The sequence below is a fragment of the Patagioenas fasciata genome, chromosome 17, assembly GCF_037038585.1.
Source record: "Patagioenas fasciata isolate bPatFas1 chromosome 17, bPatFas1.hap1, whole genome shotgun sequence".
NCBI classification, from domain to species: domain Eukaryota; kingdom Metazoa; phylum Chordata; class Aves; order Columbiformes; family Columbidae; genus Patagioenas; species Patagioenas fasciata.
The window spans coordinates 2,992,415-3,020,134 of record NC_092536.1 but is presented as its reverse complement, the minus strand read 5'-3'; the positions used below and the strand labels follow the sequence as shown (position 1 = coordinate 3,020,134).

At 45.2% G+C, this 27,720-nt stretch overlaps 1 protein-coding gene across 3 annotated transcripts in view; it reads left to right on the top strand.

The window, feature by feature from the left end:
- Positions 1-27,720, top strand: part of TMEM132B (transmembrane protein 132B) — a 215,214-nt gene that overhangs the window by 27,209 nt on the left and 160,285 nt on the right. The window contains exon 1 of one of the 3 annotated variants that reach the window (XM_071815867.1): positions 11,215-11,301. The exons of the other annotated variants lie outside the window; for them this stretch is intronic. The gene's annotated coding sequence lies outside the window, so the exon portion shown is untranslated. Of the gene's footprint in view, positions 1-11,214; positions 11,302-27,720 lie in introns of those variants that run through there. 3 annotated transcript variants of the gene reach the window in all.

Genomic DNA, 27,720 nt, shown 5'->3' with positions numbered 1-27,720 from the left:
CAATGGCAGTTACTAATGCATTTTGAGATCTTTGAGGTTGGAAGATGCTATCAAACTCTATGATGTCTGTTATTTTAATTTTATGTTCTGCTCTATACAGTCCCAAAGCCTAATATATCTTCTATTCTGCTAGAGGGAACTGGCTTCTTTTTAAGATTTTTACAGGCTGTTTCTGTTGTGCAGTAGAATTCAAATTAGGAATTATTCTGTTCTGTTCAGAAAAGAAAATCTTATGTTAGGATGGGAAGATAGGCAAGGTTCAGTGGCAATAAAATTGTGGGGGACCTGCGTCCATGGCACTTAGACACCTGCTCTAAGGTCCTTTGCATACAGACAATAGCTGTGATTTTCAGTCTGGTCTTAAAGAATACAAGCCCCTTCCATGTTGTTTGGTGTGCCTTCTAAATAAAAGAAGTTTATCTTCAGTGCTTGTGCCTCATTCCAATGGAACAAACTGGTTTAGTAAGATCTTTCCTTGGCTTTGCAAAGAAAAATAGGGGATGGTTCCTATTATGCGCTCGGGGTACTGGGCTTTGATGGCAGCCTTTAGGGATGACAGATACGTGTCCGCCAGCGACGCATTGATGCATATTGATCTCGAAAAAACTGATGAGGGACCCAGACTCACGTGGTCTGTGTATGTGGAAGCAGCTGCAGCCTTATCTCACATTTTAATTGATTATTAAAGGCTTTTTTGGCTTGCGGGCCGGAATGAGTTCTTATTAGATTTGCCTGCTAAGGGCAGCACCGTTACCCGAGGGCAGAGCTGCAATGTTCCTGCTCCCGAATGTTTCCCGGCTCCTCCTTTCCCTCCTCAGTGCTGCTCAAGGTGACTGTCAAACCCACGATGACTTTCCTAATGAAATGTAGAAACTGTGTAAATCTATTTTCTGTACACAGAAGTTTGGGTTTTTTTCTGTTTTCTTTTTTTTCTTTGCCCTCTGTTCTTTTTATCTCCCAGTAATGATTCCCCCTAGGATCGGCAGCATGATATTAAAGAATCTTTTCTTGTTGTGCAATTAGTTTCAAAATGGCATATTCCGCCAGTGCATCCGTCTTTGTTCTGTGGCCATGGGCCAGGAAAGACCTTGGCACTGCTCCTGGAGGGGCTTTTTTTGTCCTTTTAGGCTCGGGTTTCTTTAAGTCTTGGTGGTGAGGACATGTACCAGGTCTGCCTGGCACGCCGTGTGTGTTGGGTGTTTACAGGTGACTCTTCATCTCCCATGGGAAGTGCTGTATTTCCACAGGGGTGAAACCAGCAGCATGGAGGAAGCTGAAGTCCAATAAGTTATTTAAGCTCTTAACTCCCATTAAGGTCTGAAGGTCAGCAAACGTGGTTTAATGAAGCCAAGCTTATAATATTTGACCAGAGTTGCGTAGGAGGCAATTAGCATCAGACTTGGATCTTCCAGCCGCAAAGCTTGTTCGTCGTGGTCGTGCAGTTCCCATTGGTGTCAGCAGGAGATTGTGTTGCTGGAGGAGGAGCAACCACCGCTGTTTTAGTTGCTTGTGCTGTAAATGCAGATTCCTGCGCTAGATTGTCTTGTCTAGATTGAGTCAGAAATTCAGCGTGAATGGACTGAAACACAGAAAACAGCTGAATGAAGCTACTGGAGCAAGTTTTCAAGGAGGGTGACAGCAAGAGGTATCTGTTGAGGAAGGATGTTAGAGTTGTTTTCTACCATTTTGAATAAGTTTCATATGCCTGCAAGCTCTGGATCCTTTTTTTATTTTGTTGAATATATATATATATTTGCTTTACCTGTTGTAAAGCAACCCAGCCTTGTTTTAATAGATGCTACATCGCCGTGCACTGTAGCTCCACAGCAACATAAGAAAACTGGGGAAAAAAAGTGTTCTCAGCTTTCGGGAAGCCTTCAGAGCGACTGGGTTGCTATGGGTTGTATCCTTGCGTGTGCCACTGTGAAATTAAAATACCAAGAAGGATGGAACGCCCCGCAACAACAACCATACCAACCTTTTTCCCATCTTCTTCAGCTACGTTACAGCAATGATAACTAGAAAAGGTCTTTTTGACTGTCTTTCTGTCTCCCATTCAGAAAAGCAAAGCTAATAATGTTGCTTTTTAAAGAGGTTTTTTTCACTGTGGATGTTCTCCTGCATTGATCTGACATTAATCTAAAGTCTGGACTGCCAACGATGGAAAGAATATTTACTTAATAAACCACCCCCACCCTGGAATCCCTGTGGACTTAAGAAAAAGTTGTGTAGAAAAGAAATGAAATGTAACAGAGGTAAATAGAAATTTAATAAGGTTCTATAGGATTTCTTGTACAAACCTAAGGAGTTTAATAGAAAATGAGAGGTTATTTTTAATCATTCTCTGGAACTCCATAGCATGGTTTTAATTAAATTATGTAGGATGGGTAGGAAAAAAACCGAAGGAAAGATGACTAATTTTCTATTAACCTTTATTCAACTTTTTCAGAAAATGAATTAAGTTAATGACTCATTTCTGTTTGTGTCGTCTTGGTGAAAGCTCATATTTACAAAGTTTAAACTGTCTCCGGTATTTCCGATCTGTCCACGTCTTTCCACCCCTCGTCTGGTTGTTCTGTGCCCCAGAATGGGCTCTCAGTAGGAAGGCGAACCTGTAGAAAACATGATTCTATAGGTTGCTGAGTCCTGCGGGCCCTATGTGAGACCATTGTGAGACTGTGGGGACTTTTAGAATGTTTTCTTTTTCTTCCTTTTATTTTTCTGGATTTGTGTGATCCTTCCAGGAAAAGGGACAGTCTTGAGTCCCAGGTTCTTGCAGGCTGGTTTGCAATGGATATCTAAAAGAGCCACCTTGGTTCTGGCCATCCACAAGTCAGAGTGGACTCATATGGACACACCGGCTTTTAAAAATTTCTTTGGCCTTGTTGGGTTTGATTCACCGTGCTGCTTTAATAACTATAAAATGAAGTAATTAAAGAAAACTAGAGAAAGTCGTCAACCTTTTGGACACTTGTAATTTTTCGCTAGGCCGCGTCTGAGCCTGGTAATGATTGCGCTCCCATGGGCCATTGGTCTCCTAAATGAAATTTCATCCTGTGCTTCGAAAACCGCTTGATGTTTCCTTTAGTATGAGGGAAGCCAAGTCCATAGATACCCCCTTGAAAACGGCTTTGGTAATTAATCCCACAAGGCTCATCAATGCTGCTGATGTCTCTATTAGTTACATACAGAAATAAAGACAAATGGCTCTTGTTAATAGCCCCAGGAATGCATAAATCTTGCTTGTTTATGGGAGAAAGCAACACAAGGAGACATTATGTTCCGAGGCTTTTTGTTCGATTTATGGCGTGTTGCCTGCCCCTGCGGTCATGGATTTAAGTCAGAAATGTGTGGATGGGGAGGGTCTCCTGGTTTTGTTTGCGTTACCTAGAGGTTTGCCCCAGCGTTGCTGCAGCCCTGGGGAGGATGGAGGATGCGGTTGGTTTGCGGGATGCTCTCTGTGCCAGTCCTCCCTGTGGCCAAGGGTCCTGAGCCTCCGTCCTTGGCTTGAGTGGGAAGGGGACCGCATGCCAGCTGAGCGTGTCCCCTTTGGAGCCATCAGCTTCTTGCCATACAAAAGATCAGACTGTTTTCACAGAATAGTTGTTTTTGTAGAAAAACATGTCATCCTCAGGGTTTCAGCCTCCTACTTGTCCTCTTCTTTGTGGCCCGTGCTTTCCTGCATCCCTCCCCCTACCAAATGCATCTAATTTAATCTCACACAGGTGATAGCTCATGACATGGTAGAAAAGTTGGTTGGAAGGATCTTCTGGAGTTCTCCAGCGCAGCGTCCTGCGTGGAGCAGGGCTGTTGCCCAGAGACCAGGGCAGCAGTGGCTTTGCTGAGTTGATCCCCAGGCTGGGGATGGGATTCCTCCCCTCCCTGGGGCCTGTTCCTGTGCTCCCTCTGAGAAAAGACCTTCCTAAGCCTCAGACTAAGTCTTCCAAACTCTGACTTGTGGTCACTGCCCCTGTTTTCCCTTCTGAGTTCACTCCATCTGATCTTTACTACACTCACTCAGTTCAAGGTGCTTATGCTCCCCTCCAGCCCTTGCTGACCCGTTATCACCTTCCCCCAAGTCCAACAGGGTGAACAATACCTAATTTCCAGAAAATACCTTGTTTTTTCAGCTGTCACGGTTTACACCTTTCTTTGTCCTTCCCTTGCAGACCTGCTCATCTTTTATTGCTTGTCTTATGAGAGCAGCGGTCCCCTTGTTGGGGAAGAACCCTTGTCTGATGAGGAGTGATGGTCATGTTCATCGTCTTACCCAGGGGCTCGATCGTTCTAAAAAGGTGCAGATGGGTACTTTGGAAAATCAGTTTGAGTGTCTGTTTTAGGGAATTTCGGCTTAATTTTTTCTCTGTGACTGAGCAGCACTGTGTGGAGCCAGATCTCCTGGTAATGCCGTGGGGTGGGACTGTGGCTGCTCAAGCCATCGTTCGTTCCTCCAACAGTCCAGGAAGGACTGAGGAATTTCCTCTTGATTTTGAAGTACAGGAACAACCGCTCTGTGTAACTTGTTTTAACAGCTGATGTAATTAATTCTGCTCTTTTAGCTGGGGCTGCTATTTTTATCAGCCCCGGACTTGCATACTGCTGTAGTAAGAGCTCTAGGGCAGACCTCCTGTTCCTCCCAGTCCCGAGTGTGAGGTACGGCTCTAATTATATTTACAGTTAATTCACAGTTCACCGAGCGGAGCTTGGGGCCAGTTTCACAAGTCCTTCGCTTTTTTATCGAACTACTAACAAATATGGGGAGCTGTTGTGAGCAGACGCAGGCGGCAAATTCCTAACAAGGGTGGAAACTGGTGTGTCATTAACTCCATGCTACAGCAGCTGATGAGAAGCAGAACCCCACAGAAGGAGCACTTAGGGTATCGCAGCGCATCCCTCACAAATGGTATTTTACTGAAACACGATTTAATTGGTGTGTAGGCTTTCCTGCTCTCTTTTGAATCTTTAATGATTACTGAGGTACTTGGATGGAGGAGAGTAGGAGATATTCTTGTCTTTTAAGTTATTAAGACCTGGATCAAGAGATCTGTATTCAGTTTTGTGCAGTGGCTGGGCTTTGAGTTTCAGAGGATGCTTCATCTGTGTGTGTCTCAATTCTCCAGTCATAAAGTAGAGATAACATTTGCAAAATTAGGCTGCCATCGTAACTTGTGCCTGGTTGTCTCCAAAGCCAGGCGGAGCTGGGACTGCTCCAGCTGACACCTCTGGCCATCTCCTCTCCCGAGCCTGGCCAAGGCTGGAGAGCTCCAGAAGATCCTTCCAACCTTCCACCCTGCTGCCGGGTGACCACCAGACTTACTGGTTTTCCACGCTTGGTGACCACCAGACAGGCAGCGCTGGCAATAACTGGGGTGGGCAGCAGGGAGATGCCACCAACCCTCCCCCAAAGTTGTTCTGTTGGAGCATGTTAAGCCAGCATTACTGTTGAAACTCTCCTGCCCAGGCAAGCTCTGTGCTCCGTTTGCCTTCAGATCTGTGTTAGTTCTATCCCTGAGTCCTGCCCAGTGTCCTCTGGGTTCCCCATGGTGCGACGGTGGATCTTGGAGGGGATTATCGCATATTCCCTCCCTTCCTTTCCTGTAGGCGCATTCACGTGTGGTGACTCCACAGGCAAAACCTGATTCTACGTAGGTGTTGAAGAATTTTCAGCAAGTTATGACAAAATGTCAGAATTATTTTGTGGATTAAACCCTCTCCCTCAACTACAGCTCCCCTCCTGCCTTGACTCTCTTTGTGAAGTGAATGTCAATGTTTATATTTTAACTTTATTTTTAGACTGCTGAGCCAGATGAAAGGGAGAAATTGGACATAGGCAGTAGGCAAAAGTCTGTCCATTAGGAGATATGGAAGTCGTGCAGCTTTCTTATAGTGGAGCTATGCAGGAGGCTAAAAGCCCTGTACTAACTTATTTTCTCCCAGTCCACTCCGACTGCTTAGTGTGAGCACGTAATGTAGGTCAAATTACACAAAAAGTGAGGAAGAGCTTCTGTCCCTGATTGTTTTGGTTTCTTTTTTCCATATCTCAGCTGAGTTTCGTCCTCCCGCACCACCCAGGGCTATCTGGCATTTCCCAGGATTCAGAAGGTTGTGTGTCCACGTGTGGCAGGTCCGTCTGTCCTTGCTGGTGGTGGGGCTGGTGTTATCCACTGTGCAGAACTGAGCATCATGCAGTTTTCCTGCATTTTTGGGTTATTTGTGTCTCCCACTAATACACCAGCTTGCTTTGCTTCACAGGATGAGTGGCAGGGAGGCACAAGAGACTGAATTCACCTCATACAAACCTGGTGCTCCGTGTTTATCTTTCCGTGCTGGTCACCAGCCATAGGTTCCCTTTTAGGTTTTATCCAATTAGTACCGATTCTATTTATTCAGAGTTTGGAATCGAAGTGAGGTTTGAATGCCATTGCCCTGTGTGTGCTGACAGAGAAAGAGCAAATGCCTCTTTTTGAAAGCATTGGCTGGTGGATCCGTCCACCTGTGAATTCCTAGAGAAGAAGGCTGAGCTGAAGCTGGAACAGCTGCGGTTGGAGCTGGCGGGGCCGGTCAACACGTGTTATTTCCCCACGGCCCAGCCCTAAGCAGCTCTCATGTGGGGAATAGTGACCTCTTTCCCTTTTCTTTCTTCCTCTAGTCTGCTCTAGAAGCAGATCATTGTAAGTCAGCAAAGGGATGGGGCTGGTATCAAGCTGTACCTGCTGTATCAGTAATTATAATTAGCTGTTACAGCGGGAATTACATTGAGAAGGCAAGCTCTGATCCACCGAGTCCTCGTTATTATTTAAACTCCGTAGGTGCTTATGTTGCTCTTGAGAGTCAGAGTTGAGCTCTTGAATCACTTTGAATCCTTTTGGACAAAATAGTTATTAGAGCTGGGGGCTTTTTTACAAGACCTGGTATGCGTGAGGTTTCCCTGTGACGCACAGAGGTGTTTGTCGAGCCGCAGCCTGCATGTTTGAATGGAAGAGACGTGGCAGTGATTAATAACTTGGTCAGCCCACACTGGCCCTTCTGCTTCTGAGGCAGCGGAAGATGGAAAATGTTGTCCAGAGAAACACGGCTCCTCTTGGGATGCTGGGCTGGAAACGCCTGGTGAGGCTGCCTGGAATACGGCATAAACGGTACGATAACGCTGCTTAACTGAGGGGCTTATGTAACTGCAAATAAACATTTTTGGAGTTGCATAAGAGACTTTGTAAAACCTGAGACTGAGTTCTTCCCCAGCTTCAAAACTTTAAGCATGCAGTGGAGTTCTTTAAGTCCTTAATTGTGAAGCGCTAGGGCTATCATACAATTATTGTAGGTGATGTACGGTGACAGTGACAAGGTGTTGCGAGCGCCGGAGTTGCTGGAGACCACGAGCCCCTCTGCAAAGATCCCATTCAGCCTAAAAAACCGCTGACCCAGACCAGCCCCTGTGCAAATCCATGGCCGGATTGTCACAGAGCAGAGGTTTGCATCAGGATTTCTGAGAACGTGGATAATATCAGGGACTATGGCCTCTATCAGTGGGTAGCAATTAAGGGGTGTCAAGATCATTAATGCATAATTAATCTTAATCTTTCTGGTGCTGTATGTAGTTCACAAACTAATACAGAAGCAGAGATTCGTGTGCTCGTTTGGACGCTTCTGATAATAGAGACCAGCAATAAACTCATTCACTGCTTACTTTTAGTTTTCCTTGGAAGTTCTGAGCTCGAACAATTAAAAATTGCCTTAAAATTTATTCCCATGAGAAATGGCACTGAGACTGATGAGACCGAGCAAGGAAATGCAGCACTGGTCGGGTTCTGGCTGCAATAATTGTTTGCTGATTGAAATGCCAGGAAGGTATTAGACAATACACAACTTTTAATTTTGTGCTCATGTTTGTGAGCAGTCCTGAGTTAGCAAATCACTGGGAAACGGGCTAGAAAGAAGTGATTTCTTAGCAAATGAATTGTTAATTATTGAGCTCCTGCGAATTCCTGTAATTTTAAAATTGTGCTGGCAACAGATCAAAAGAACATGTGGTGCCACAGTTTTAGAGTATTTTTATTTATATCTGATTCACAATTGTCTCCATGGCAATGTGAGAGATGAAGGCAGAGGAAAGAAATGAGTTATCACATTATTAAATGACCCAGTGGAAAAAAAATTAAGACATGCTAAGGATTAGTTTTACATTATAGAGCTGCCTAGCAAGCCATTATCATTAGAGTTAAGGATTTGTTAGCGTTTCTATTAGAAACGTGTTTTTGAAGTGTTTATTACTGTCTTAATTCGTATCAGGCAGCAACTTTGCATACAGGTTCTCTGCAAAATGAATTCTAATTTTAAATTGCACCGAATAGACTGGTTTATTAATTTTAGAATATTTCAGTACTGTGTCTTGTAGAGAGCGATATTTCTCCACTCGAATCACTAAATAATGGTGGGTTTTTTCCCTTCAAAAAGAAACCCCAGCCCCTCAGCTGGAGAAGCAGCCCTTACTATTATTTTTTAGTGGAATTTGGGGCAAAATTGCATATGGCTTTTGTAGAGGTGAACACAGCCCAGCTCTTTGCAAATTGAGCTGTTTCTGCTCTCCTTTTGTCAGAAATATTGTTAGCAAAAGAATGACTAAAATGGAACAAATGGCTGGTAAAAGTGAACACGGCTTAGAGGACAGAGGTTTTGTGGGGGCTGGTGTGTTTCTTTTTCTTAGCAAAGATGGGCAAATGCTTTTCATTACAGCACGCAGTTTATGCAAAATCGCCCTGCTCTCAGTGCATTATTGCATAAGGCAGGACAGCACTTTCAAGCTTGGCCGGCTGTGATTAGGACGCTAAAGTGGGTGAAAAAAGCGATGATTTTTGTTCTAGAGCAGAAGCGTATTTGCATCTGTCAGCAGCCGGGGTGCTGAGCGGGGAAAGGTGCTGAGCAGGGAAAGGTGCTGCTGGGCCAGGTCAAAGTTGCCTGGAATGAAGATAACAGTGTAAGTGGGGTCAGTATTTAAAACAGAGGGGAAAGACGAGTCAAGGCTTTATGGACCAGCCCATTTATCTTGGATTCCCAGAAAATCTGTGAGGCTGTGCAGGGCTGGCTCCTGTCCATATCTATGCAATATTTTCATTATCAATCTGGGTAATGGAATGGAGAATACGTTTGTTAAACTGACAGGTGATATAAAGTCGGGAGGGACTGCAGATTCTTGGGGGGAAAAAGAAAAAAGAACCGGAACACTTTCTTAAAATAATCTGGACAGATTGAAATGGTGATCTGGAAAAAAGGATAAAAGGGCCAAATGAGAGCCTGGGGCAAGAATTGCTGCAGATGGGAAATAGCAGGCTGGGCAATGCTTTGGGAAAGGGAGCTGGGTTACAGTAGGCTATCAGCAGGATGAAACCAGCGTGCGATGTGATGATAAAAAGGCACCGTGCAGGGGAGATGTGTGGAGCGATGCTGCGGCTCCAGCATCCCGGGGTGCAGGGCATGGTGAGAGATTCTGACCCCTGAGGACCTGGTGGGGATGGAGAAAAAACCCTCCCATCTTGTCTGAAACATCAGAGCAATTCAGGTGTGAGAAGACTCATCCTGGGAGATGCCCCGCACAGCCCGGGCCCGCGGGAGCACCGAGCCTTGCTTTGTATCTCCTCCAGAAGCTGCGATGTCCGGCTGGGTGTTTATACAGAAGAAAGGCTCAGTAACACACAGTTTTCCTGCAGCTCACCCGTTCTCTTGGAAGTATCTCTGAGTGCTGACCTAGCTTGACTCTTCTTAGCTTTCAACTTTAATTTTAAAACAAGTTATTAACAGGATAACAGCACTGAGCGCGACAGAGCTAGCCGAATTGCCTCTGTGAAATGCTACTTTACTTGATTAAGTCCAATGACATCTTTGCATTCAGCTAAGTAGCTCTCTGCAGGTGACAGAAGAACTGATCAGAATAAAAACATGAAATGAAATGAAATATAGACTGTAAACACCATTCTAATTAGTAGCTTTATGGGTCTCTGTCAGTGAATGATCACAGAGCAGATTTCTTGTTTTCCATCTTGAGAATATTTGGGGTATTAGTCATGGCTGAACGCTTACTTGTGTCTTCCTTCCAGGATATTTTAATCCTGGTTCTCTGTGCAGACCCTGTCTATTATGGGCTGCTAAAGCTGTCCTTGGCCTCACGCTCACCTCTGGCTTTGCCTTTGCATCAGTCACATAAACCTGAAGAAGGTGGCTGAGGTTTGGTGCTGTGACCACTATGAGTTGAATGATTTTCTGTGTTAGTTGAGGAATCTTCTGGTACTTTTGTTTGGGGTTGGGCTGAAGGTTCTGGCTTTGCATACTCCAATATAATGTATTGGTGAGACATCAACATTATTTCTTCCTCTCTCCTTGGAGCCGGATCAACCCTGCTCTGTTTCTGGAGCCAGGCAGCCTTTGTGTTGGAAGTTCATCAAGGGTGATTTTCAGTAATTAGCTTTCCAGCCCGCACAAACAAACTGAATTTTCTTGACTTCAAAATTACTGCCTGTTATGTAAGCAGAAACTTTTTCTTAAAAATAAAGCAAACACCTCACATTTACATAGATCTATCTATATATATCTATATATACACAGACAGAGAAGAACAGGTGGCTGCGGCTGCACTCTGCACTGACAGCTATTGGCTCCGGAGCTGTGGGGTTATTGCACGTCTGAGAAGGAAAGTGGTGTTGCAAATCTGGTGAACACCCTGATGAGGTATTAAAATGATAGATTGTGGTGGTGCCCATATATTCCGGTGGGGTCAGCTCACGACGGTGGGAGGAGGGCAGCGGGGGCACGGGTGGGCTTTTGGGGCCAGGTAGACGGAGCTGCCACGATGTACTCGGGGAGATGTGGTGTGGCTGATTGCTGGAGAAGTGGTAGAGCAGGGGGCTTGCTTTTAAAGCCTTTCAGTAAGATAGAGAGGAGGAATGATTTCCATGACAACAATTCAATTAGGGAGAGAAATGAAGGCTCTTGGAGAGGGAATGTGAAGGGAAGGTGTCACTGCTGTGAACCTGGAGGGGGCTTGGGGGAGTGTGGGGGACTGAGTACAATCAAAACATTAAAACACAAAAGCCTGATTATTACTCGTGAATCAGCTCAATCAAAAGGAAATAAGTGATGGGAAGAGCCATGTGAAGCAAGCCCTGGTGAGGAGATGGAGGGATGGCAGAGAGGGAGGAGGAGGAAGAAGAGGAAGAAGAAGAGGGCAGAGTCCTGCCCACTGGTACCTGGGCCTGGGATGTGACCCCGTGGAGCCCCTTGGCTTCACTCCACTGCTGTGATTCCTCCAGACGTGTAAGTGAATCAATCTTCTCTGTTCTTCAACAGACGTGGCAAGTCCGGGGTCCAGCTCTGAGCCTTCAGCCTCCTTCTATTACCTTGCACACAAGCGGTCTCTGTTTCTACAGACTTTGTTCCCTTGCTTTGACACCTCGTAGCTGTGTGTGTCCCTTGCAGCTCTGCAAGCTGCTCCTGAGTCAACCCCAATTGCTTCCTTTTGTCCTGCTCGATTAGCTGTTTTTTCTTCCCATTTCCTTGAAGCCCAGCTCCTCTTAGCGCTAACTAGAACTGGCCTGTCGTCTCGAAATTGTCTGGGCTTTGATTATGCTTATTATTCCTTTTAGTCACTGTGGTTTTGCACAGTATTTGGACTGGGAGTCGTGTTTCTGGTGCAGGGTCACTGTTGATTTTTAGTAGGTTTGCTTGGCTTTAAGAAGCCCAGCCTAAGACAACACTGATTTTAAAAAAAAGTGGATTGTATCAAAACTAAACTTTGCAGGAACGATGTTCATTGAGCTATTTGAATTCTATGCAGCAAGAATAGGCTTGAAAAGCACTTGGAAGCATTTTCCTGCTGTAAACCAAACAGGTTGTCAACTTGAAAGGTACTTGGTTATTGCTGATAAAAGACGTGGCCAGTAAAAGGCAGGAAGATACAGTGGGAATAAATAACCTAGTCTATAAACAATTGGTATTTGTTATATGTCTTTGTAACGCAGTGTTTTTGCAGACAAGTGTTCTGAAATTTCAACTTATCGGATTAAAACAAACAAAAAGAGGTAAATAAATTCTGTTTGGGACGGGCGAGATAGCGTTCTGCAGGGTAATCACTCTTCTCTGAAAGCGCCGTGGGAATATGCGAGCATGAGTTACTGCTGAGCTCGCACCGGCCCGAGCTGCCCGGGGGCTGTGCGGGGTCTGCCCGGGGCCGGTGGCCGCTGGGGTGACCCATCCCAGCACCTGGGGCGGCAGAAACCAGTTTGAACTGGTGCTGACGGGGTGTAGGGGGTACACAGAGCCTCCTTCACAGGGTGGGCTCGTGTCTGTGACACGTGGGGATGGACCGTGCACAGTCCCAGGAGGCATTGATGGAGCAGCAGAAGTCCCCTTTGCTTTCAGTAAACCCTGATACCAGCACTGCTTATAATTAGCTCCACATGCTCCTTTGGGATCTACATTCCAGCAGCTTTTAACTTTGCCAGTCATTAATTGTTTGGGTTGGGACAATCAATGAGATTTCCACTGAATTATGAAACTTCTCTCCCTGCCTTCACCATGGATTTTACGTGCGGTATCAAGGAAATGAGTGCAGCCCATGCTGCCCTGGGGATCCGTGGTTGCCTTTCCTTGTTCTCTGGGGTCCCACCTTGTGTGAAGTAACGATGCCACCTCAATACAGGAGCAAAAGCTGCCCTGCGATCGAGTGAAAGTCCTGGGTGGATGTGCAGACGCTGCACTGATAAACCTGACATGACTGTGTCTACCATTCATTTGCGCTTCAGCATGATCCAGCAGTGTCTGAAATGAATGCCAGAGGGAGAAGTCAGCGCATGGTTCTCCTTTTTTATTTTTAACTGATATTTCCGTACAAGGAGGATTTCACGGACCCTCCTGGCAGCGTAGCAACCTTGCAGAAAATAATCTGCTTTGTAGCGTGTGTTTGTCTTTGGAGAGCTGCAGAGGAGCAATGAAACCACACGTCCGTGTGCATGGGCTGGTAAGCAGAAAAAACTCTGCGTAGGCTCTTGCATGTGGGACATGAGATGCATCTTCCTCATCTTTATTTCAGACCTTTTTGGGGTAGAGTGGGAAGGGAGGAAACGAGAACCAGCTGACTCATTTTAAAATGCTTTTCAATGTCGATAGGAAAAGCGAGGTTGTGTGATGGTGCGTGAGGCATTGGGAGTGACCGGTATTAGGAGCCATCTACCTCACTGGCTCCTGCCCTGCTGCTGTTCTGGGTTTAGTCCCAGATCAAAAAGCCCCACTAACCCTGGCAGGAGGGGAAGGCAGGAGTGCAAAATGCGCTCTCACATTCCCAACATACAGCTCAGGCGTGTTGTTCCAAGTGGCATTGTTGAAAAGTGGATGTGCTTTAAAAACATGCACAATACTGAAGCCCCAGTTTAATTGCTGGTTGCAGATGCCGCTTTTGATGGAAGCGAAACTACTGAGCCAAGCTGGAGTTCTTACAGAGAAGAGTTTGTGAAATTCTAAAGAGGAGAAAATCAGCATTAAAATAACATTTGTAGAGAATCTTAAGCAAAATGTGCACTTTTCAGTAAAGGCCTTTGCATCATAAATTAGCAACATCTGTCCTCCTATTCTATATGTTATTTCCTCTCCAAATCCCCTCCAGAATCTGCCATTTTTCAGAAGTATTCTTGGATACATTGAACTGTGGTGGAAGATCCTTCATAAAATTTGCATAAGCACTTGTCGCTTGGATAATGCTTCGCAGTACTTACCCCTTTGCTGTATTTTAACAAATTAACCCTCCAAACATGACTGATACCCATGGTGAATATTTGGTTTCTCAAGGGTTTAGTACCAACCACAGGTGGCAAAAGGCTGTTGAATTAGTCTCCTCTGTGGTGGTTGTGGACTGATTTTCAGAGCTCTCACCTCTTGCTTGTGCCACGGTTCTTAAAACCCACCTGGACTTGTTGCCTTCTCTGAGAGCCCCTAAAAATCCAGTGGCAAGGGCCAAAGCTGAGTCAGGGCTGTGTTAGTGCGGGTCGTGGTTGGAGAGAGTTGGGTTCAGAACTCACAGGATTGCTGTGATCTGCTGCGAGGGAACATGAAAGGTCATCTAAACCACCCCCATGTCCCAAGGGAGCTCAGCTCTACCTATGGAATTCCGTACAGATGACCTGTCCTGATGGACTCCTGGGGATGAAGACCCCATAGTGCTCCCAGGCAATGTGTTCCAGGGTCTCACCGTTCAATGGATAATATAAAAGAATAAAGTCCAATCTTGGAAAAGCTCCTAAGTGTGAATGAAAACATTTAAAAATCAATACTGTGCTTTACAAGGAGAAAATCGGTGTGCAATGACACTGGAGGGAGATTACCAGGCAGGCTTAAAGCCTGAGCCAGAAGTCCTTACTCAAGCAGAAGTTTCATTTCATTCCTAAATTCTTTTATTCCTGCTTGACTGACTCAACGGCCGCGTACATCCATTAGCGGCACGTCCCGTGCTTAGGGCTGCACTGGGGCTGGCTTTGGGAGGACTGACTGCCTTTTGGGTTATTTGGTATGGAGCCACCAGCCAGTGTCCCCTGCTGTGGGCATTTGGTGGGATGGAAGTGTCATTGTCTTGGGGATGAGCAGAATGGGGGCTGCCCATCCTTGTTCCCTGCAGAGATTAAGTCTGTCTCAATGTCCACCCTGCCCCTGTGTTTCCACATAACCCTCGTGTGTGGCCGGGCTTTGCTTGCATCTGTTCTGCAAGTGGAAATAGCTTGGAGGTGTCGTTGTGCTTCCCTGATCCTGGGAGCAGGAATTTCACCCACGGCAGATGGGAAAAACCAGCTCTGAGCTTCACCGCAAAGTCAGGCTTTGTTTTTTTGGGAAATGCACCACAACTGCTGCAAATCAAAGAAAGGAAGGCAGAAAATGTGAAGTGTGTAATGTATGCTACACTAGGCACTGAAAGGTCAGCTGGCTTCATGGACATCAGTAACATGCATTAAAAAATAATGAGTCTCACTAATTGGTTTGTTGTGGTGGAATTTTATTAATGAGACACAATCGATTTTTAGTTCATGCTAAAAATGTACTAAAGCGCAGTGAAAGCTGCTGTTCACAGGCGTCTGCTTCTCATTGATGAAATGACAAGATGTGAAGCTGGTGTGGGCTGCGCTGCCGGAGAAATCCCAGTCCCGGGGCCGGGACCGTGCAGGTCTGTGCTGGGCAGAATTCAACCTTCACCGCCTCCCTTCCCCCAGCCCCCTGATGCTCCTCCCGATAGCAGCTCTGGCAGGAGCCCAGGCTTCCCAGGACTTCATTTCCTGCTGTTGTGGGATATCTTTATATTCGGAAGGTGAAGACGGGCTTATTTGCTTTACAGGTTTTTGTAACGCTTCTTGCTTTTGGAAAATTAACTAGTTTGGGGTTTTGTTGCAAGCTGTATATGCTGGAAACATTGTGATTAAATGCTCAGGGAAGAGTAAGATAAGGCTGTTGATCAGTTAAAATTGCATTTTTCCTTTTTACTCCTACACTTAGAAGAATAGATATTTTTGTTTTTATTATAATCTATCCAATTAACTGCATGAATAAATATACTGCATTTCTGAAAACTAATACTTCCGAAGAAAACTGCTAGCACGTTCTGTTTAAAATACTATAATCTCTTGCGAATCCTGCACTTGTTCCTGTTCAGACAACAGGTTGTGGGGAAAAATGAGCTTTAGGGCTGTACAGGTGTAAATAAATTGGCTGAGAAAAACACCTCCTTGCCCATGTGAGGGTCCAGTTATCATCTGCACCCCTCCTGGGTGAAGAGCTGGAACCAGATCAACCCAGACGTGAGCCAAGAAGCACAGGAGGACTGTGACCTGTCCTGGGCTGTCACCCGTTCACCAGGTAGCTCCAGTTTCTGCGGACACGTGCTGGGGAGCTCCCTGGCGCGGGGACTTGGCGTTCCTGGATGCACTGCTTTAAATGTGATGCTTTCCCAACCGTGCTCAGAGTGTGTTTGGCAGCCCAGTGGGAGCTTAGGGAGAGGGAAAACACAGGATCCCTCCATGTGAGCCTTGTGCACTAGTCAGATGTTGTTCTATAAGAAGTGCTTTATTATTTCTATAAGAAATGCTGCGCCAGGCGCATAGAGGAGCATTGTGGAGCCTGCATCTGCATTACTCCTTTATGCTATATTTTTCCTTCTCCATAACTTGGAACTTGTTGAGAATTCATGAGGCTGCAGGCTTTGGGAAGCCTTGATGGATGCCTGGCAGGCAGAGGTGTTTCTCCTTGCTGAGTTTCAGGAAGACTTCTGCAGCCTCCTTGCTCTTCGAAGCAGGTTGCTGACAACCGAGGTGCCACATTGTGACGGGTGGGCACTGCTGAGGTTAAACCGGAGTTTTGTTGTGGCCTTGCATTAGCATCTTTGACTGACAAGTTCCCCCTCTTGAGCTAATTCGCCCTCCGTTTTCATGTTTCTGTCTCACCCAGCCTTGGACAGAAAGCTGGGGTGGTGATATCAAAAGGCAGGTTCATTTATAGTCTTGTGCCTATAAATATTTGGCTCTAAGTTTCATCTAAGATTCAGTGGAGATGGCGAGGTTCAAAGGGTGTGTTTGAAAGGCAAGGGCTAGGATTTTTGCTTTTTCAGAAGTCTTCATTTTTTTTACTCTTTGTGTTTTTGAAGCTTGCAGCAGCCTTTTGTCAGAATTCTTAGAAGTAGCAGCTCTGGGAAGGGACTCTGGGCAGATTTTGGGGTCTGGTGATGGAATTTTCCATGTCAGGCAACAAAGGATGCTGGTCCGAACCCCACTACACAGAGCGGTATTTTCTTTTGTTTGTGGTTCTTACAAATCATCTGCATGAGTCGGACTGGCAGAGCACTCCTTGAAGACTGGCCAGGAATAGCTCCAGAACAGGCTGCCTTGGGGACGCGGGGCTTCCTGGTGATCAGTTTAGCGTCCCACCTTGGTGACCCAAATGTACTTGGTGTCTATGAAATGTTGGGTGAGTAAAGGTGGCAACATAAGGATTGTTGCCAACAAATGGATTTGCAGTGTGGGATGCATCCGAGGCTGTTATTCCATATCCAGCATTTGTATGCAGAGGCAGAAATGCTCCTGGCTCGGTACATAAGCCTGGTTTCTTTACTCCCACAAGAAGCTTGCGGAGAACAGTCTGCACCCAACTGGCACGATGTTTGTCATCGGTCAGATGTTGATTTTTCGTGCTCACACAGATGTTGAGGCCAGCAGATAAATACGCTGCCTGAGAAGTTATCTAAATAAATTTTTCAGATCAAGGCACTGTGCGGGAGATACACCAAGAATAATTAATCTGGAGTACCTGGGAGCAGCAGCTGTTCTGCTAAAGCAGGGGGAGAAGCAGAGGTGGAAAGGGAGGTGAAGATGGTCCCAAGTAAACTGGTGCAAATACTTCCCAAGGCCAGCAGCATCTGAGGAGCTTCAGCTCCTGGGGAGGGTGCTGCGCTGGTGGGACCGCCGAGGCAGGAACGCGTCTCTCCCTACCTGACCCATGCGGGTTAAGGGCAGGACATCTTCAACCCAGGGAGGAGGGAAAGGCTTCAAAGTGGCTTTTAGCTTTATGGACCAACGATTGATGATTTTTTTCTTATTTTCTTTTTAAATGGAAATAGCAAGTTTTCCATCTTTGTACAGCTGAGCTTCATTCCTGCTGTCTCCTCTTTGCTCTTCCCATCGCTCTCTCCTGGACCGCTGCCTCCTGCTTTTCCTTGGGACTGTTTTCCCTTGGGACTGTTTTCCCTTGCTGCTGCTGTCCCCTTTCTCCCTGTGCTGGCATTTGAAACTTCTGGTCTTGCTGCCGTGTGTTTGTCACTAGAAATAAAGGTAGCTGGGAACCTGGAAGAGACCAGTTTGCCACCGAGCCTGCGGGTGCCTGGTTTATGGATCCCAGCCTGCGGGTCCAGCCCGTGGCAGTCACTGAGGCTGCTTAATTCTGAGACCCAACCTCCAACACCATCCTAGATCAGTATTTGACTGCATCCCTTTAAAGTTTCAACATCTAGTGTTGTGTTAGTGGATTCCTGGCAGATGCTTCTGATATAAATTTGAAATGCTGATGTTACAAATGAGCTCCGATCCAAAGTGCTCAACCTGCAGGTGAAAGTTTTAGCTCATAAATTCAGTAATTGTCAGCTCATTATCAAAATCAATATTTGTCTACCATTTTTTGAATATTTATCTTAACGGTTGCTCCAGATTTATGTTTCTGATCCAGTGCCTGTGTTTTAAGTCCACATCCAACAATGAGGTTCCTATCTCAGCTTTGAAGGAAAATATAGGACCAATTCTAATGAGAAGGTACAGTTGTACCAACATGTCCCAGAGCCTGGGGAAACCTGTCCGTTAAAAATTAATGGAGTAGGAAGTCCTGGCATAAAGTAAAGCCTTGAGTGAAATTCCATGCCTTCATGGACTGTTAATTCTTTATTAGGTTTTCCTAAGACTGAGATAAAAGGCATTTTATCTTTTTTAAGGTTTGCATTAACATGTCATTGAGTTTTATAGATCCATTGATCTTCATTTGGCTAATCCAGAAAGGGTAATAGAAATGTGTGGTATATGCTAGAGCAAAGTGAACTCCATAACACTTCAGATTTTTTGTTATTTTTATTTATTAAGTTTTCTTCAGATACAGAACAGTGGTCGGCATCCGGAGTTGTGCAATTCAGCTCACTGGATATTTTTATTTGCTGTACTGTTGAAGTTTCTCTCTTTCCTTTTTCTTGATGTTTTTTTAACTGCCTTTACTTTGTAGCTAATTTGGCAGTAAGGCTGATGTGTCTTCACTGAAAACTACCAAAGAGGTCTGGCAGTATATTTTTAAGATGCTGTCTGGGTCTGTGATGGATTCTTGGCTTTCTTGGCTACCTGACAGGTTTTTTGTGTAAAGTACATTCCAGTCTGAGATGGAGCAATGAAGTGTGTCTCTGGATTCAGAGAAAGGACCTGAATCTGACTCCTGTCAATAGGGTTTTTTTCCCACTGCTGTTGCCCACGAGCAAAGATTAAGTACCGGGTCTGCAAATTTCCAGCAAAATGTACCAGTGCTGTAGGATGCAGGTGGCACAGTGGATGCGGCACATAGAAAGTCTGGGAAGATAAAGAGGATTCTTATCCCCTTACCCTAACAGTGAAATCTCAACCTGGTAGAAATCGGAGGGACTTTGAGTCCGGGCTTTATCTCTTCATTTGATCCTTTCCTTGCCAACCAGTCTGGCCGATCCAAAGCATCAGAGCAGCTTAGATCTCACTTCTCCTCTTCAGCTCCTGCTCTCGCAGCCTCCAGCAAATACTTATTTTAGCACCGACTGACTGTGATCCCTTTGAACCCACTGATCTGAGATTAAATGTTAATTTACTACATATCGTTACAGGATTATATGTTATCTCTAGGATAATGGAATCCAAATGTTAGAATAGCATGTTTGAGATTTAGTGCTTGCACACATTTTCTTGCACTCAGGAAACAAGAAGAGTTGAAGGTAGAAGACTGAAAAAGAGGTGAATTAATCTGACTGATCACTGCTGGCCAAGAGTTCCAGCCCTGGAAGAACATAGCCAGAGGTTCGGAATCTTTTTGCAGAGTTCAGAAGAAGAGGAGAAGAAGTTGACTGAATTTGCTGAGAAAATAATAAGCATGGAGAAATTATTTGCTTTGTGTGTTTCATGGGCTAAATCCCGTGGATAAATTATGCGGTGTGAATTATGAGCTTGGCTCTAGCTATATATGCCAGACAAGGCAGAGCGCCGAAGTGGACCCATATGCTGGGTTTCTGAAGAATTTTATTCTCTAGGCTATGGGTAGGTGAGCAGAACTGGATGTAATAAGATATGACTTAGACTTGAATCGTCGGCACGACAAACGCTGGGTTGTGACCGTGTGTGGCTGCTCAGGCACCTTGGGGTGGTTTATCCTGGTCGGTGGGCGCTTTCTGCTGTGGTCAAGGCGCTGGCCTAAACTAATCGTCATCCTAAACGAATCATCAAGATGATTTGGAACTTCCGAAGTACTATGCTGGGTTGGGCTAGTGGTGTCCTCTGGCTTTCTCAATTTTATAATTCCCCTGTCATTCAGAAAAGAATTAGATCCAGCTTTTTGCTTTCTCATGCAATTCAAACCTGATCCAATTTACTTCTCTTGACTCTTGAAGAGTTTTAAAATTCTGTCAGCTGCTCATTCTGCTCATTATCTTTTATTACCTTAATATGTTAACACAAGTGAACCACATAGTAAGTGTGACCTCGTCCAACTTTGTTTTCTGCTTGAGAGTTTTTATTCTTTGCCTATAAGTTAATAAGTGTCTGCAAGCAAGATAACTGTATTTGGTACCTCACGGTATGAAAGCCATAATAAGGTTTCACTTTCTTTACACACCAATATTTTGACAAGATCTCCTTGAACTGCCTCCTCCAGAGCTATTGGGAATTTTCCTTGTGCTTAGAAAATCGAACTCTAAATTGCTAATCGGCAACAGACAGAGAAACAAACACCCAAGAAGTCCTGGGTGAGGCTGCAGGCTCCTTCTCCTCTCCCCAAGAGGAGCCGTTCTCCACGTGTGAGTGACAAGCTGCGGCTTTTGATCATGGTAGGAAGAGAAAAGCGATACCAAGGGATGCTTATTTTGTCCATTCTGACAGCATCTGCCGTGAATTTGTAAAATATGTCAAATGAGTATTCATAACGTAAAATAATGCATTCAAGCATGAAAAGCTATGCTTCGTTCTGATACCGAATGTGCTTGAGCAGGACTGTTTCCATAAGCTGGGGAGCAGGGGAGGAGGTCGGCGGGCACCCCAGGAGCACAAAGCTCTTTAACTCCGTAACAAATTAATGGAGTTGCTCGAGGCTGTTGTCATTCCAAAAATGAAAGATCGGATTAAATAAAGGAGTCTGAGAGAAAACAAAAACTTTGGGTATTTTTTTTTGCGGAGGAGAGAAGCTGTCATTAGAAAGGATCCATGTTTCTGTGTGCTGTTCCTTGAGAGGCAGATATAAATTGATAACTTAATGATGTCTGAACTGCGGAACTACACCTGTGCGGTTGCTCCTGTGAGAAGCAGAGGCCAATATTGCTTTGGGATCCTGGTTAGTGTTGTACTGGTCGCCTGTGAGAGCAACACAAAGTGCAGGTTGAAGATTGGGTTAGAGAACAAAGGCGCGGATATCTCTGAACTAAGAGAGGTGGATCTGTAAAGCCATGGAGCTTTTTCTGAAGCAGCTAAAAGGCTGGGTGGCCTCCCAGGTCTTGGTCCTGGAACCTTGTAGCTTGTGCTTAATTTTCCCAGTGGGAAAACTCCCTGATTTAGTGGCACAGCACATGCATTTGAAATAATGTGCGTGTGTGTGTGTTTGAAGAGTGGGGACACAAATCCTGCTGGAGGCAGCAGCCTGCACCTCTGGAGTCCAGTGGGGAAACTGCAGTGAAACCTGACTTCTTTCTGCAGACAAAACACTGCCAAGATTTCACCAGGAATTCATCTGCATTGCTAACAGCCCCCAAAATCAGCATGTGTAGTCAGGGTCACTGTCCAGGTGAGAAATCCAGCAGTAACGGTGAGCGAAGTGGGAATTGCTCTGGTGCTCAGGCGGAGCCGTGGGGCTGGTGCTGGAGCCAGGATTTCTCTTTACGCGTCTCTGCGTCCCGTTGTGTTTTATCCCAGTCCCCCAGTGGGCTGTGTGTGGCGTATACTCTTCCTGGGATTACAGGCACAGTGGGATGTGGATGAGTGCTGGTGAGACAGAGGATTTTCCGTGCATTCAAGACATATCTGTGCTCTTAATAACTTTACAGGGGTTTTATTGTAAGCTGCTTTTGTGGCTTCCCACGGCTGTTTGGGCCCATCGGTTTGGAGCTCGTTTCCTCCAAGAGCTTTGAAACAACAGGCTGAAGAATCCGGTGAAAGCCCATTGCTCTGGAGGAAGGCTTTGAACCAACATCACCTCTTTCTGACAATGCCTTTGGAGAATCTGCTGTCAGCATTTTAATATCCTGTAATTTCTGGCTCATGCAAGGAACTTTTCAATACCACCAAAGGCAAAAGCTTCTGTGGGGACAATCAGAAGCGCTATGAAATGATGTACTTGGGTAATCTGTGGATGCGGGAATGTAGAATGTCTGTGGCATACAGAACTTCAAGTTACTTTGCTTCATTTCATCTTCAGGTGTAATAATTGAGGCCATTGACTGCAGTCACAAGTTGGGGTTTGCAAAGAGAAATGCAGCCAAGATCTGGGTCTTCAGGAGCTGAGGGAGAACGGCCAGGGAAGGAAGGGTCAGCCCAAACTGGGGCAGAAGTCATTAATGCTGAAGCAGATTTAGAGAAGCATCCTTTGAAATGGCATTTGCTCCTTAAAATGCGAATGCAAGTAATGCAGTCAACACTGTGTTTTTCTGTGTTGTTTTAATGGTGAACTCAGTCTGGGAGTAATGGCCACCTGTGTTAGTGATTTGGCTTCCTAAAAATTTGGGAAGTTGGTCTGAGAGGGACTTTGTGGTTGCTGGCGGGCAGCTGTGCCGTGACATCTCGGGATGCTGCTCATACTGGTGCCACATGTTCCCTGTCCGCTTCCTTTTGGGGTGACATTTGCTGGGGTTATGGGGGCGTTTATCCCGGTCCCTTACTGCTGTATCAGTGAGTAACTTTGTGAGAGATGGAGATGCACTTTGCTATTCAACCTTAGCTGCTCAGATCAATATCTGCAGCAGGAGAGTGATTTTAATAAAAGGACTCTCTCTCAGCTTTCCTATCTCCGTGACAGATAGAACCCAGCTGACATAAATCCTGCCCTTTCTCCTGTCAGTCTCTTGGCTTTGTGTGACATAGATGTTTTGACACTGAATACAAATATTTCACAGTTGGTTAATAGTTTAGAGCATATATTTAAGAGATTTACTTTTGCAGTCACCTGGTGCCTTTAGTGGATGTGCTTGCCTTGTAAGGCCTTTCTGTTGTTTGGAGAATTTATCCACACATTCCCGTGCACATATTCATTTTCTGTTGTTTATGAAATATCACTGAGGGAAAATGAGTTCTGCTTAGATAATGGTAGTAGGGAGCCCTCTCCTAACCTCTTCAAGCAACGAGAACCTCCAATAGCCGTGACAAACCTTATTTCGCAGGTCTCAGGAGGGATGCTCAGGGCTTTGCAGCGCTGGGAGCACCAGCCCTGCGCTGGCATGAGGAGCAATGCCAGGACCAGTGCTGTGCACTGGGGAGCTGGGCGAGAGATCCGGCAGCCCTGGAGCTGCCACTGGGGTGGCAAAAAAGCAAAGGTGAGCTGCCCGCGTGTGCAAATCACCCTTCCCGAGCTGGCTGTGCCCCGCTTTGCAGGGGTGGTTTTGGCATCTCTGGCTGAGAAGAGCTGGGGGGTGGCTGGAAGGGAGAAAGAGGATTTGGATAATCCTAACACTTCTAACGCCCGGGGGGAGGCACCTGGACATGGACTGGGGTGTTTGTGGTTTGTAACTATGGGGTTTCTGCCCACCAAGCAGCAAGTCATGCAAAACTGTGTGTGTGTACGCGGCCTTAGCAATTGTCTCTTCCCTCCATGTAACCAGAATAAGAACCATCCATGGTTAATCAGGTGTGTTTAAACATCAGTTTAGCTCACAATAGTGGGTCTGTCATTCACTTCTTTCAGATGATGAATTTGTGACCTTTAGCCACTGTGTTAATGCCTGTAATTGCAACTGGCAGGACAATTCCCCATTGCTGTTGTATGAGAGGTGCAGAGAAACTTGCCAAGGGCAGCCTGTGAGTTTTAGCTGCCATATCAACACCCCTGATCAAAACCAAATGGCAAGTTAGGCCAGTTATCAACCCAGCGGAGCAACCTGAGCAATTGCAACAGCCACATTAAATGAGAAAAAACGTGAGATGTCCTCTCTGGGCATCCTCTGTGCACTGAGATTTGGGCAGCTGGAACAGCTCTGTCGGGTTTCTGCACCAAGGTGGCCTTGACCGTGATGTGGAGAAAGATCCCTTCTAGCTCTCAGAGATCCCTTCTCCTTCATGGAAATAGTATATTACACCCAAAAGAATTAGGGAAGAACTCGCTAGCCTTGGGAGGCCGGGAACACAGTTATTATGTGCTTTGTTCAGCCCCTGGATGGGACCACATACACAGTGCTTCTGCACAACATACAGGTGGTGCTACAGGAGGATATTTGATCTTTTAGCTTTTTCTATCAGACACATTTGAATAAATGCTTTTAACAATTAAGACTTTGGCCAGAAGCATGTGTATGAGAGCGCGGTGGGGACGAATAAACAGGACACGTGATGACATACAAGGGTTTTATGGCGTGTGGGGATGGGTGCGTTACTCACAGATGGTGAAACCATCGCGCTATGTCTCAAGAAAAGCTATTTTAGGGATGTTTAGAGAGTTTTTAAAAATTTTTTATTGTGCCTATTTTTTCTATTACTCCAGCCCATAAAACCAGGTGCTTTAGTTACCGTGTTTCTCACTATATAGGGCTCAGAGGGAGTAATAAAAGCCTCTAAAACTTACCTGAAATAGCTTTCCTACCGTTACAGATGTCACAGGTTTAATGTCCTGTATCTCGGGTCCTCGCAGGCCTTGACATGATGGTAGCATTTGGAAGAAAGAGGATCTCTCTTGTCCATGGCAGAATACAATTTCCACTTTATAACCTATAGAGATGCTGGATCTTTGGCTTAGAAACTGTGACAAATTAAACAAAAACAGTCAGCATTAATGATTTGGGAGGAATTTGCACTCTTGAGATTTGGACAGCTTAGTTTTGGGCAGTTGCACGTTTGGGAAGGAATTGTGCTGAAGTCTGATGGTTCTCAAAGAGAAATGATGGTGTTGGGCAGCAGAAGGGTATCTTGTCTAGGGAAGTCGAACTCCCATGAGAGGTGAATTCAAGTTGTTATAGTGGTGTAGTGTGTTACATACGTACTCTTATTTCATCTGTAAATACTCTAAATTCATTTTAAAATCTTTTCTTTTTTTGTTTCAGTCTGTGTCACTTTTAAGCTAAAATAACTTCTTTGGAAATGAATGTACCACTTGGGGAACGATGCTGCTGTGATGATGGCCCAGCTGTGGCTGTATACCTGATAAAATCTTGTCGTGCGGGCAGATCCGATGTCTGCATGGGCTAGCATGGAAACGGAAGCACAGTAGCTGTATTGTTTGGGTTGCATGCTATTTCCTGGCTAGGATAGATGTGTGGTCTATTTTGATAATCAAACCTGAACTCCTCCTTCCAAGTAATGAAGTCGCTAACAACCGTCTTCCCAGAGAATGGCAAATAATGAGGTAGGGGCTTAACAAGGCAGTTCCTCAACCTTTTATAAGTAGAGCCTCATTTCCTTGAAAAAAAATACAAAAATCTTTAATCTGCTGGGTCTAGTGCTGCTGTAAGGGTCATTATTTTCAACTAAGTAAAAAGAAAAATCGTGATAAACTTTTGTAGTTGTTCAATGCTTTTACTTTACCTGATTTGCGTGTGTGCTTGCCTTGCCTGTGTGGTGTTGCGTGGTCTTGTTTTGCGGGTGCGTTAGGGATTCACCCAGAGGGGTCACAAATGAGGGGCTGCAGATTCAGGTGGGATCACAGATCCATCTGGCCCAGCAGCCCCTTTCTGACAGCACCCAGCAGTAGATTTCTGTCGGAAGGAGGGAGATGGGGCAGGCACAGAGGGATGCTCCCCAGAACGCGCTCTCAGCAGCCCATGACAGAGGTCCCATCTTTGCACAACGCTGATTTAGGGAGCGCAGCGAGCAGGGTTCTCTGGAGTCCAACACTTCACACGCTTTCCTTGCTGGGATAACGGCAATTCTGAGCCTTTCTGGTTTGCTCCAGCTTTCCAAACTTTTGCTGATAGAGAGCCCTGGATTAATCTTGAGGCCTTTTGGGTATTGGATTACACTTTGCCTCGCTCCTTTCTGTGCCAGCAGTGCTGGAACTGGCATGGGATGCTAATCCTGCCATACCTATTCACTCAGTCGTAGAGGAAAATGTATGAAAACAAATTGCTAGTCCAAGCTAAATTTAGATTTATTCAGTTGGAGTTAATTATAATCTTTATTTAGTCCCAAGTGATGCCTTCTTATCAAACACTTATTATAGCTGAGAAAATTAATTTTTATTCTACCATAAAGGTGAATGTAATAATCTGGGTTCAGGGAAGGGATTACTTTAATAAGATTTATAGGCAGCCTTTCAGACAGTATGGTTTTATTACATTACTATCTGTAGGTGGCCTTGCTTGCGCATGTCTTTCAGTATGGGTGACTGTGCAAAATGCACGCAAGCTAAAAACTATAATAAGTACCAGCTCAGAAACTTCCACATCCAACTTAATCTTTTGGCAACAGTAAGCAGGCAAAGCACTTGATTTGCTTTGAAACACAATAATAGAATTTATTACTGAACTTGTGGCCTGATCAGGGTTACATTCTGCATGGTTTAATTTTGCAGTGAAAAATGTACTTAGTAGACTGAAGATTCATGAGGCTTGGGGTGTTGTTTTTAAGATTTTTGGAAACAGAGTGATGCACCAACATAGATTGGAAGAGAAGCTGTAGTGAAGAGTGAGCATCAGATCTGCTGGGGCAGGACTCGTGTCAGGGCTTTGCCCACAGACATCAACACCTCCAGCACCTCCAGCAATCGAGTTAACAGGCAGAACAGGCTCCTCCCAAGGGGGATTTATCACCCCTGAGATATAAGTGTCTAGGAGAGGATGAGTGAGTGCTGGAGATACCCTCTTGTGTGATTTCTGAGAAGCTGGAGTGCATGCTGGGTTGAGATACCCATCTAAAATGAGACGGACTGACTGTGCCGAGCATGGTGAGAGCGCAGAGCCTGGCTGACATAAGTATGTGAGACATTGTGCCGAGTCTGTGAAAGATAATTAACCTTTCTTCAGTTTTAGACATTTTGATTAAATAGACTTATTTTTTCACTCTTTTTTTTTCAATAGTGTTGGTTTTTTTTACACTGCATCCTTTTTCTTGTCTTTCAAAACAAGCCAAGCCCAACTAGCCATGTTCTGCAAAGTGAATGTCTGTCCCTACACACGTAATCAACATTGAATGTTGAAAAATGTAAACTGGTTGCGAGTCCTCCAGTAAGTTCTATCCTTACATCAAACCCGGATAAGAAGAAAAGAATGAGAAAAGCTTAAAGGGATCCTGTCATCTTTCCCCATGCTACGATATTTTATATGTTGACAGCCTCTGGACTGACTTCAATTCAATATTAAAAAAGTTTTGGGAACTCTTCTTAGCTCCTTCTTGCAGTGTCATTTACATCTTCAAATTATTTTGAAGTTGAAAAGACTGTTTATTACGGGGTTTTTTTGGTGCCAGTATGATTGACTGTATAACTACCTCAAGTACTGACGGAGTAAGGCTTGGTTTTGAATGGTGGATGATGGACTGTGGAGGGTTTTTCTCCTCCCTTTCCTCCCTAATATAAAACTGAGGAGATGAGTCACAGGATGGACTCTGAATATGGGAAGCAAACAGTGGCATCCTCCTTTCATGGTTATTTTATTGAATTCTGAAGGAGTCAGGAAGAGCGGGAGGCGGGTGTTCATCTGGGCTCCTTGAATCCTCACACAGCCCAAACTTATCCCACTTACGGTGCTCAGATGAGGTCTGAACTCACAGGGGATTTTCACACTGTTGTTATCCTCCTCATTTTCCTGCTGCTAGGATTCAG